The sequence below is a fragment of the Vidua macroura genome, chromosome 9, assembly GCF_024509145.1.
Source record: "Vidua macroura isolate BioBank_ID:100142 chromosome 9, ASM2450914v1, whole genome shotgun sequence".
Taxonomy (NCBI): Eukaryota; Metazoa; Chordata; class Aves; order Passeriformes; family Viduidae; genus Vidua; species Vidua macroura.
The window spans coordinates 17,205,191-17,216,802 of record NC_071579.1 but is presented as its reverse complement, the minus strand read 5'-3'; the positions used below and the strand labels follow the sequence as shown (position 1 = coordinate 17,216,802).

General features: G+C 44.4%; 1 protein-coding gene across 3 annotated transcripts in view; it reads left to right on the top strand.

Moving 5' to 3' along the window:
• The first annotated feature begins 481 nt into the window (after positions 1 to 481).
• Positions 482 to 11,612, top strand: part of LRRC8D (leucine rich repeat containing 8 VRAC subunit D) — a 49,534-nt gene continuing 38,403 nt past the window's right edge. For 2 of the 3 annotated variants that reach the window (XM_053985382.1, XM_053985383.1), the window contains exon 1: positions 482 to 562. The gene's annotated coding sequence lies outside the window, so the exon portion shown is untranslated. The remainder of the gene's footprint in view (positions 563 to 11,612) is intronic. The other variant, XM_053985386.1, reaches the window with a different exon arrangement.

Genomic DNA, 11,612 nt, shown 5'->3' with positions numbered 1-11,612 from the left:
CAAATAAAACAACTTTCCTCCTTCCCCATGATAATATTTTAATAATTAAGCCATGCAATTTGAACTTGTCGCTGCTTTATTTGGCTCACGCACTGCGTTCCATTTACCTGCGCACCGAGAACACCCCACGGGCTTTGCCGCCCGCCGCTTCGCTCACCGCGGCGCCCCGCGGACACGTCCCGGCGCCCCAGCGCAGCCCCGGCGGGTCCCGCCTCCGCCCCCGGCCCGCGGCACCTGAGCGCGGCGGCTGCGCGGGGGGCGAGCGGGCGGGGCAGGCCCGGCCCGGCCCGGCCCTCACATGCGCGGCGCCGCGGGAGCCATTGGCCGCCGCCCCGCCGGCCCCGCCGCCGCCGGCAGCCGGTGCTGTCCGCACGCCGAGCCATGCGGGTGCGCGCTGCAGGACGCTGCTAGGAGCCGAGCCCGCCCCGCCTCTGCCCGCCCGCATGGCAGCGCCGTGGGACTGACCGCCGCCGAGAAGCTCTGCGCCCCCGCCGCACGCACGGCTCGGCTCGGCTCGGCCGGGCGGCTCTCGGGGTCCGCAGCCCGCAGAGCCGTCCCTGAGGTGAGGCGTGCGCGGGGCCGGCGGGAGGCGGTCGAGGAGGAGGCGGAGGGGCCGCGGGGAGGGGGCGGCATCTTCACCGGCACCCCCGCCGCTCCCTCCCCGCGCTTTCCCTCGCGCTTCTCTTTATCTTTTTCTGCGTGCAGACCGGCCTGGGCCGGTTCGCTGGTGCTGCTGCCAGCGCCGGTGCGCCTCGGCGGGACCCCGGGGGCGGCTGCGCTCGTCGCGCTGTTCTCCCGCGGGATGCGCATCCACGCAGGACGTGCCCGCATGAGCGGGGGGCCAGCGGCGGGAGCGGGGCTGGGAGTACGGCGTGGTGCTGGGGAATGCGGCTGGAACTGCGAGCCCCTTCCGAGGCCAGTGGGCTTGGATCCTGCCCCACTGGGGGCTGCCAGCTGTGCGGCTTTTGTACGGGGTCAGCTGTGCGTCGTGTTGCAGCACACGCAGATTAAAGCGGCCCAAGGCGGTCAATAAAGCACATCTTCAGGGCAGAACCAGCCCTTGTCAGATAACCATCTCTGTTTTTTCGAGGCGCGTCTCCTCCCTTCCCCCTGCTCCCCAGTACGTGGCAATACCGACTCCTTCTCCTTTAGGATCCCTGAGCTTGGCACAGCAGCTCCTGTCTTGCAACCTGCATTTCCCCCCCTCCCCGTCACAAGTGCTGCCGCTGCTCTTAAACAAATACGAATTCAGGCGCAGAAGGCTTGTGGCTTGCCCAGCATCCTTTAGGGGAGCTGATCTGCGGTCACTGGGGGGATTCAGGCTCTGCGTTTTCAGCACGCCTGCAGCCCGTGGCACTTTCTCCTCTGGAGGTTCCCAGCGTGTAAGAGCCATGAGATAGGTTACTCAGACTTGAAAATGGAGGACGGTAATGGTGGTGGTGTTGTTTGGTGGATAAGTCTTAGCAGTACTTCCTGTAATGGTGGTGCTGAAAGTGATGTTTTACTTGACTTAGCTGCTGGTGCAGAGAGCACTTTAGGGTACCTGCTACTCGTAAGCTTTGCCAGTTACAGCTTTAAAAAAAATCCCCAAACACTACAGGGAAGTATTTGGTGTTTTTTCAGCATTATGTCTGTCACCGTGATATGAAAGGATAGTATTTTCTGCCTGTAAAACTGAAGGTGGGGAGTGACAATGCCCACTTGTTTGGGAGAGAGGGCTTCAGGATGGGAGAAATTTGTATGAACAGGGCTGAGATTTTAAGCCCACAGCTCTGAGCTATCAAAAAAGCCCTCTCATGCCAGATGGGGTAGCTAAGTCTCTTTCTCAGTGGTTTTTTTTTTTTTTTCTTTCTTTTATTTCTGTCTTGTTTCTTGTTTTTCGTGGTGGTGCTTTTTTTTTTTCCCTTACCTCTTCCTGGAGACAAAGGAAACCATCTTTCTTCAAACTTAGGGTAAGGTTAGTGTTGTGTTATTTGCTCTTGATTACCATCTTAAATTAATTCACCAAGCCTTACTTGGGGCCAGGATCCTATTCATTCTTTGTGCCTTACAAATGCCCTATAAACCTTTTATTGTTAGCTGAAACTGATTTATGAGGTCCTGACCTAGGAATATGCTTCTGTGGCTGTATTTTTTATACAATTTTCTCCTGTGTCTCTAGGCAGGCATTGCCTTTATAGTAAACTCATTTGGTGCTTTGCCTATATCTTGCTTAGTGTCAAAAACACTTGTCTGTTTGCTGTGTCTGTTTTCTTGCACATAATAGCAGGGAATATTAAATAGATGCTGTTATTTGTAATTGTGATTACTTCAACACAAAATATTAAAACTTTACAATGGCTATGTGAGGTTATGCAGGGAAGGGAGCAGCATTAAGCTGTCATTTGTTTTGTAAGATCCAGGTATGCACAATAGATATCTCTACCAGTCTTGACATTGTTGAGGGGATGGTAATCTGTCCGGTGTGTTGAGATTTGGAAAAGGAATTCTAACCAGCACTACCAGCAATGAAGAAAGACTGTGTGCTGCAGTCAGAGGAAGGTAATCATTAATAGGAGCCAACCTCTATAATAACAATGCAGAAAGAGTGAAAGCACCTGGGTGCTTGCCCTGGAAAGATTAACTAGTGAACATTGTACTAACACATAGCTGTACACCTGAAATGTAGCTCTTGTATTTCAGTTCCTTCTTAGCCCTTTGTGCCTGTTGTCTCCTCTTGTGCAGCAATACATAAGTGGTGGTACAGAGATACCACAGCTCTGCCTCCTTTTTATGGATGGTTTTCTTGACTACATGCCTGGGTAGGGATGAAAAAAGCTAGTGCTGTTTGGGCTAGGCTTGCAGGAAGTCCTACCAGTGACAGAAGGATAAGAGAATAAAGGCCAGTGGAGAAAAGGGTATGTCCATCCCTGTGGTCAAAAGCACTTCCAGCTATGTGTGGTGTGGCTTGGCACAATTTAAGAAGAGACTGTCCTGAAGTTTCCTGGGTTGAAGTTGGTTCTTTTAAGTTCTCTAGGTCTTCCCATTTCTTCTGTGTGTTGAGGTCCCATTCAAAGTCTGTTAAAGCCAGTGGCAGTAAGTGGATTTTGAATGAGGCCCTGTAGGCAGGCTGAGTTTCTTACCTGCTGTGTGTTCTCTGATGGCTCCAGCGGCTGTGTCAGGTGCTGCTTGCGTGGCGTTCTCCAGGGTTGGCTTGGGCTGCCGTGCAGGCACAGTGCTGACTCAGCACCTCAGCCCAGGGTCTCCCTTGGCTTTCTCCCGCACCTCTGAGAGCCAGAGGGCAGTTTTGCTGCAGGTACATGGACACTGTGATCCCTGAGTTAGTGTCCTGAGGCTTAAAGCACTTGAGGCTGCTGAAGGCTGTTTTGCTGAGAAGTAGCTTGAGTCACAAAGGGGGAACATGAGGGAACTCAGTAAACAAGTTTCTCAACTGTATGCAAAAAAAAAAAAAAAAACAAACCAAAAACCAAAAAAAACCAAAAACAACCCAAAAACCTGGAGTTCCAGTGTAAGTATTTTATGAAATAATGAACTCTGAAAGTTTTCATTTCCTTTCAAAAAAGCAGTCTTTATCTTCCAATTCACAAAGTTGCTGTAGATCCCTAAATATTATAAAATACAGTTAGCAATTTTTATTATACTTAGATGTTATATATAATAGCACAGTAACATTAAGTGGAAAGAACAAAACCTGTTATTTCAGTTTCTGCTATTTAAATTCTTCCATTTCTTGCTAGCATTGAAATAGGGCTGTACAGTTCTCCTTTTGTGGTTTTCTTTTCTTTCTGTTTTATTTATTGTCTCTTGGTGGTGGGGAGATTATATCCTAACTAACATAAAAAGAAAAAGGTATTGCTGTGTTAAGAAAAATGGAAATATTTTCCCCCAGAAACTTCACATTTAGATAGAGACTTGCCTATGCTTTTGCATAGTTGATGTTTTAAACATGTTTTTTTAACAAGCAGTGAAAAGTCTGTCACTATGCAAGGACTTGTGTCCATGATTAATTTCCCATGTATGTATAGTTTCCTGAGTCGACATGCATGCATGAGGATCTCTGGGGTCACACTAGTGCTGCTTGATCTTGGAAGTGTTTATTCTTGGCTATGATGATGAGCTGCTGTGACTCCACACGGCGCTGAAATACGAAGAAAGGTGTTTGTGAAATGCAGTTTTCTAGCAGTTACTAGCATTATGTTTTTTGAAAGCAATTGTAATTAGTGTTTCAAGGCTATCCTGTGCTTCTAACCTTGAGAAAACTTTGAGCTACGTTTTTGAAGTTTGACTTGCTTGCGTTGGGGATGGGTTTGGTTCAAGATCTTTTGGTCAGAGCAAATTGAGTACAATTTTCTTTTAACCATATAACAAAGAACAGGTACCAATTGCTTGCCAAACAATTTCTTCCCTCAGAGATTACAAACAAATTTAGGAAAGAAGAAAGCCAGGATTTCTAGTGTTTAACTTCTTGAGAATCATCTTGGTTTTGGCATGTTAGAAAGAAAAGTGCGTCACAAGTCAAGTTGGCACCTAATACTGTCAGTAATACTAATTTCCACATCATTAATTTTAACTGACACTGCTTCAGTCTTTCTCTTACCACAAATTTATTTCATTTAAAAAATTGAAACTCTTTTCATTTATTTCTGTATTCTCTTCAACTGTAGCAAGAACAGGTTCTGGTCCCCTTTCAGGAAATGGATAGGAAGAAAAGTTAAAAGACATTCATGTAGCAGCTGCCAGAACGTTGAGGGAGATATCCTTGGAAGGAGAAAATTTGTTTTCTTGAAATCAAGCCAGCAAAATGCCACTTTTGCCCAACACTTGGAGGCAAGCAGTAGCATGGGAAGTGAGTATGGCTGCACCAAGGACTTGTTTGTTAGAACTGTTTTAAAAGAAATACCTTAGTTTTTCTCCTCCCTCTTCAAGTATAAATCTGCATGCAAAACCATATTGTTCATGTAGCCTCAAAACTAATTTTCCTTCTTTCCACTTGAGCTCTTTCCTCAGAAGTGATTTGTTCCGAGATCGAAGTAATTGCGACATTCAAGACTTGAGAAGCAATCATGGTGTAAAATACAGCCACCCTTAGGGAGGAGGAAGGATAGTTGTTGCTCAGATATTTTTTCTCTTTGGAGGCCCTTTTTTGTTAAAAGTAACTCTAATTAAGAAGTAGAAAGAAATAACAAGGCTGAAAGCGTGTGGCATCCAGCAGTGAGTGAGGATAGCATTTGTGTTTATTTATCATGGTCTTTTTGTACTGTGTGATCAATAAAAGAAGAAATAGTCTGATTCTTGTGATCTGCCTTGCTCCTTGTTAGTGTAAAAAAAAAAACTCAAAAACCCTCTGTATATGGTCTTCTTGTGAAAAGTTAGGCATCTCAGTTGTTCTATCTTATGATGGTCTACTCTGAAGACCAGAAAATTGCAGTGGAAGATTTCTCAGACCTAAGGGGTGGCTGCTACAGATAATTAAATGCTGTTGTTATCTTTTCCTATCAGATACCTCTTCAAACTGTTTGCTGTGCTTATAAATTTGGAAAAAAAATGCACAGTTCTCAAACTGGAGTTTCAAAAGCTCTCTATTCATTTGCCCAGGATTTTTCTGAGTCATATCTCCTGATGATCTCCCCTGCATGGCTAGACCACAGATAAGGCAGACTAAAGTATCTGTTACTGTTTTAGATGTCTTACCTGTGACACTCATATGGAGCTGGTAAATATGATGAGACCATCTGCTGGAGACAGTGATGCTCAAGATGAGCCCCCTCCCTGCATTCATGATATAAAGATATATAGACAAAGGAAAAAACCCATATATGAAGGTTCTTTATAGTCCTGATGAAGCACTGAGACAGGCTCCTGCCTGTCCTCATGCAACCTAATGGCTACAAAGTCACAGCCAAGATACAGGTTTGTCTTTTTTCCTCTCTTGAACTTCATTCTTTGGGAGTCAGCATTGAGATAGTTTCTTTATAAAAGTATTCCTGGTTGCCCTCGGGTCCTTCAGAAGCCAGGCTGCCACACCTATAATGTTTTCAAGTCTGGCCAACTGCACAGATACCAACATGCCTGTTAAAACCAGGGATTTTTTGGTATGGAAAAAAAATTTGAAGCACTTTACTCTTGCTGCAGTGATTTTCCAACCTGAGATTATAGCTTTAAGTAGAGAATTAGTGCACAAGATGTATATATGAATATGATGTCTGAATATTTACCTGGTCTTCATCCGTTGCAGGATAGGAAGGAAAGGAAGCTTACATGCTATCAGCTGGTTTGAGAACTTGTATAAAAAATTTGGATGCCTGCAATTACCCCACTGCAGGCTTGCTGAATCTGTGTGTGCTAGGGATGGATATATTTTGATGTGTGCACATAAAAAGTTGATTTTTTTCATGTTATGTCAGTAAAATGTATGGTTTGTTGTCTGTCTCAAATAGACTGATTAAATAACCAAGCTTATACAACACTGATTTGTTAATCATTGAAAATAACCTTTCGGTTCAAGAGCTTCCTCTGTGAGAATTAATATTTTATACAGAAGTGTTATGTAATAGACATTTTGTTGCCTTTGCAGTCCTGCAGAGAGGAACATGGTGTTAAGCTGATGTAGTTTGGATTGTTCTGTATGAATTTGTCCACTAAACCAATGCAAATATCAGTGAATAAGGGGTAAAAAAAAGTCCATGTTGCATATTTGTAAATGATGGTTTGTGTACAGATCATGGAAAGGGAGGATAGGAACTGCTTTGGTCTGATAGTCTCTGCATTAAAACTTGAGGGAGCAGTGTTAGAGGTAGTGCACTGGCTTGCCTTGTTTCCAGGCACCACTGTGGTTACACATGCTTTCCACATGCATTAGCAATTGCCTTCATCAAGGATGCAGGGAGCAACCAGACTTGACGGTTAATCTGACTGGTGTTTCAAAATACAAACTGAAAGTCCACATACAGGGTTCCTCTCAATGGCTGCCATACAGAAACTTTTATGTACTTACTTTCTGACTAATTAAATTAAGAAACAAAGCCTAACCTACCTAGTTTAGCAGAGGAACTGACAAAGGGGAAATGAAACTTTTCATGCACTTGAGTTTAAGTAATATTTGGTGGTTTATAACCCATACTAAATTTCTTCAGAGTTTTGCCTTGTTGGCCTTGATAATAGAGAGAAAGGAAAAACTGGTTTGATGGTTTTGCTCCTCTCCTTTTCTAGCCTTCTGACAACAAATGTATTGGCTCTGGAAACAAGGAGGTGGAGGAATGCAGATACATAAAGGCTTGTTGGTGCTGCAGAAATTGTGAGTTTAACCAGTGTAGGTGTCCCAATGAAAAGTGAGTAGGAAAGTGTCTAATAGAAGAAAAGTGTTCTTAGAAAAAGGAGTGGACTGAGGGAAACAAAATTGTGCTAATAATCATTCAGAAAAGTGAAAGATGCACAGGTTTGGACAAGAATAGTTTTCCAGTGTTTAAAACTTGTATTTATGCCATGTTTATTTTCAGTGAAAGTTAATTTAATATGTAATTAGATTGAAAGGTGAATTTAAGACTGTCTTTATTAGCATTGATCAATTTAACCCAAACAGATTTTAAAGAAAGAAACCACTGAGGCCCAAGTTACAGGAGTAAAAAGATAGTAAAACCTGAAAATAAAAACATGAGAAACATGCAAAAATACAAAAGACAATAGTAATATTGAGGAAAGAAAATGAGATAACAAAACTGTGGAGAGAAGTGTGTGTAAATATAAAATAGAATTATAAAGTATGAGGTTATATATGCTGTTCTGCAAGTGGAAAGTGTATAAATTCTGTTTGTTTGAGGGTGCCTCATTCCAGAAACAAGGCTTTTGTGGTCACAGTGAAATGGCCAAGTTTTCCCTGTTTGGAGTTAGCTTGAAAGCAAAATATTTGAAAAAAACTCATTGCATGAAATGTAATGGGTGCCTGAAGCTTATGGGTTGAATTAGTACAAGCCTGATTTGGGCAAATGAGGCACGTGCAAACCATTAGTATTTTAAGATTGCAATCTGCCCATGTGCACAGTGGCCCAGGGCAGCCTGGAAACAACCTATGTGCAGCTGGTCAGTGTGAGGAGCAGAGTGCCCCTTCTCTACTGTTTCTTCTGTGTGTGAAGAGAGGATGGTGGCCCTCCACACTCCTATAGCTGCTGATTTCTGTCACCTCATTCATGTTAATACTTCTTCAGTGTCTGATTATTTACCCATTTGCTGTTTGAACTTGTAAAATCTTAGATCTGGTTTACGCTCTGCGGAAGAGTGTAATGCCTGAGCTACCAGCAGCAGCTCCCTCTTGTACTGCCTGTGGTCAAACAATGAGTTAGCTGTAGCAGAGAGGAGGTTTGCCTGTTTGACCAGCAAGGTTTGATTTGTTGATGTCTTTGCTCTATTCCTGCTGTCTGCAGCAGAAGAGAGGAAGTGGGGAAGAGTTTGCACACAGCCTCCAGCTCATGGATGGGGGAAGAGGAGGTGGCCACCAAGAGAAGGGAGGAATTACAGGGAGCTCCCAAATTAAACTGGGTGTCGGGTGTCATGTGAACAGCAAGGCCTAGAATGGACAATGAACTCCTCAGGGAGTGGCAGTGGGATCCTGTAGGCTCCCATGTAGCAGGAGCAGTGCCTAAGGTGCTATCCAAGGGGAGTGTGGTTTCAAGACCAGCTGGAGCAAATTTGAACTTGCACTGCTGTTGAAAGGGGAAGTCCTGCCTTCCAGCCCACCCTCTGCTTTGGGCAAGATGCCTTTCCCAGGCACATACCATGGAGAGAGCAGGAATGTTAAGTAGCAGAGTGGCCACAAATGAGCTTCAGCTAATTGCAAAACTTACTCAGAGATAGCAACAAAATCTGGTATTTATCTGGTTAGGTTACATGCTACATTTGACAGTATTTTTACAGGTCGTATCTGTGCTGGGGATTTTTCTTCTCTCTTGATGGCATGACACTTTTCCTGTGTGCTGGTTTGTTGTTTTTCTTATGCAGCAGCAAGGGAGGAAGATGGCATTTTAACTGAAGAGATTGTCAAATGTCTCCTGTTGTCTGGGTACTTTGAGATATATGTAGAACTGAGAATTATTCAGCTGTGCTGAAATTAAACCTCTAATGACTGGAACTGCTTACTTAATTAGCTGGGGTTTTGGGTTTTTTTTTCCCAAAATATCTACTTCTTCCTCAAAATACTGCAACTTCTCTCATTTTCATTTCTTTACAGAATTCATAATGATTTGTTCTAAGTGAATTGTTTGGGGTTTTTTCAGTCTGTTAACAATGATTATTTCCCTGTTAAAAGCATCAGAAGTATTGTTTTCCTTAAGGAAAAGGTGTTTGATCAAGTGACTGTACAAATGGAGGCAGCCACTGTATATAGGACGTGGCATTTGGAGGTTGCATGTGTTATGCCTGAAGTGCCAAGTGCTTGGCTGTGATTCAGATTAAATTGGCACTGGCTGATGCCAACACCCCAATGTAAATGTGGTGTCTTTCCCTATGCTGTAGGGCCCTGAAAGAAAAGTATTGAAGTGAATGAGTGCCAGAGGGGACGAGGTTAAAAGAGAAGTGGTGCATGTGCTCCTTATTTAATCTCCTTCATAAACACAGTACCGCATACTGACTATACCAGTGGGTGTGTATTCTTGTATCAAAGCAGATGTTTCTGTGAGAAAGATGTTGCTTTGTTTTAATAAATTGAGGTTGTCACTTCAAAAGTGGGGGAGGGAGGTGAAGGAAGTAGCATAAAGTGAGAATTTGTCAAATGGGATTTGGAACAAAATCCATGAGAATTTTTGTGGTAAGAACTGCAGGGAAGAATCCTTTGCTGGTCTTGGCATTGTCCAAACATCTACTTATGCACTGCTGTGATTTATATATGAATTTCTGCTTTTAGATTGGTTTTTGGTTTGTTTTTTTGTTTTCTTTTGTTTGCTTTAAACTAAAATTTTGTAAGTGTTTTGTCATTTGTTATCCTTCACATTTCTTCCAGGTGTGATCCAATCCATGTGCTCAGCCTGTTATGGGAAGGGGAGGGTGGTGGTGATGGACCTCAGCAGCCTTTCAGATTGTGATTCAGCTCGTGAAGACAAGTTCTCCTGTTCTTCCCATGCCTTACCAAGTGTGGTGGTGGTGCTGCTCAGCCTCTCCTGGCCCCATTCCTTAAATGTTGATACACTCTCAAAACACAGTCCTCCTACTTCAAAGGTGGGAGCTGCCTTTGCCTGCTGCTTTCAGAAGTGGTTTGTTGCCTTTGGAAGTGCTGCTGAGGAGGGATTGGAGGACATGGTGAACTCTGTTCGGGCCCTTCTTACATGGCTCCCTGACCTCGTGAAAAACAGGGGTTACAGAAGCAGCCAAAGTGAATGGCCTTGCGGCTATGAGCATTTTCTCTTAGACCTCAAGTATGATCCAAAGGTCTGTTCTGAAGCCTGCTTGCTCTAGATCCTTGGAAAGTATCTAGTCACAGTTTTTTTCCTCCATGTATTTAAAAACCTGGAGTCTCTGAAAACTCATTCTGCATAAAAAGATTTGCTTCTCCTGAGACCACTTGAATACCCCAAGCCCTTTCAAGAAGAAAAGTCAATGAGGCATATTTTATTTGAGGATTTGACAGTGTTTTCCCCATCTCCTTATCATGGTCTCTACTGCTAAGAAGAAACCTGGAACAGCAGGTTCCTGCTGACCTTTAAAATTATCTCAGTGGAAGGCCTGACACAGGGCTTGTTCCTGTGTGCTTCTGAGTGCTGGTGGGTGACACCCCTGAAAAAGCCTCAGAAAAAAATTAAAGGGAGATTGTGGGGGGAGAGGCTTGTTTGCATTTTTTTTCTGCAGTGGTTTGGGAGCAGCTCAGGTGGGTGAGTGCACTGCTCTTGTTGCTGGGTGCAGACCCTTACGGCAGATCAGCTCTGCTGCAGGCACTGGTGGGGTGGAGGCAGTGGGCTGGGGCTGAAGCAGGGGGTGCAGCTGGTTGTCCCTGCCTGTGGAGCATCCTCTGCCCCTCCAATGTGTACCTGGGGCTTGCTGCCCTTGCAGTGAGCACCTGCTTGCACTGGTGTTGGCACCCTGGCACAGTGCGCTGTGGTTGGCAGTGCTAGGAATGCCTTGGGCACACAGCAGTGCTGCTTGGGGGGCAGCAAGGCAGCGGCAGCCAGCTGGCTGCACACTGAGAGTCATGTAGAATCTTGCCTGTTGCTAAGGGACTCCTTTTGCATATGGAACAACACTGGTTTACATAGCAGCTTTCCCTGTGTTTGTTGATTGGAGGCAATTACTGTAAAATACTTGATTTATAACAAGGCATACTTAATAAGCAGCAAACTAAAATAAATATTCATGAATTACCTGCTGGAGTCTGGCTGTTCTTTTTGCTGAGTTGTTGCTTTCCATCTGTGTGCTCTGCACAGCCCTGGAGCCTCTGTGTCTCTGGAGGTGAAGGCAGCCATGCTGGGTCTTAGATGGTGGGAGTTTTGGGCTGAAGAATGAGGGGGACAATCCCACTTTTTCTCTATTTTGTTCATCCCACAGGATAGAGGTGTTTTCCTGAGATTTTTCCAAACAGCTCATTTGACTCAAAGTGGTCTGCTTGCCTGGCATAGGGCTGTAATGCAGTAGTT